Source organism: Monoraphidium neglectum, assembly GCF_000611645.1.
Source record: "Monoraphidium neglectum strain SAG 48.87 unplaced genomic scaffold scaffold04643, whole genome shotgun sequence".
NCBI lineage: Eukaryota > Viridiplantae > Chlorophyta > Chlorophyceae > Sphaeropleales > Selenastraceae > Monoraphidium > Monoraphidium neglectum.
The window spans coordinates 4,935-5,392 of record NW_014008986.1 but is presented as its reverse complement, the minus strand read 5'-3'; positions in this window follow the sequence as shown (position 1 = coordinate 5,392).

The window sequence follows — 458 nt, the reverse complement described above, 5'->3', positions numbered from 1 at the left end:
AGCACTGCCTCGGCTATCTTGCAGTGTCTTACTTCAGAGCAGGGGTTGGGTACCCTGTCCCCGTTGCACTGGGTGGGCGTCTTACTTCAGAGCAGGGGTTGGGTACCCTGTCCCTGTCGCGCTTGGTGAGCGTCTTACGTCGAAGCACGGGTTGGGTGCACCGTGTCTCCGTTGCGCCGCGTCTTACTTCAGAGCACGGGTTGGGTGCACCGTGTCTCCGTTGCGCTGTGCTTTGAATTTGAGCGTCTTACTTCGAAGCACGGATTGGGTGCACCGTGTCTTCGTTGCGCCGCGTCTTACTCCGGAGCACGGATTGGGTGCACCGTGTCCCCGTTGCGCAATTAACTAGGTGGCGGCAGTGGCCCTGGCGTAGGCGGTCGCCGTCGTTGGCTCCTGTCTTGGCGGTGGAGAGAAGCACGGATGATGTAAAGCTCGTGAGAGGGTGAGATGGAAAGAGG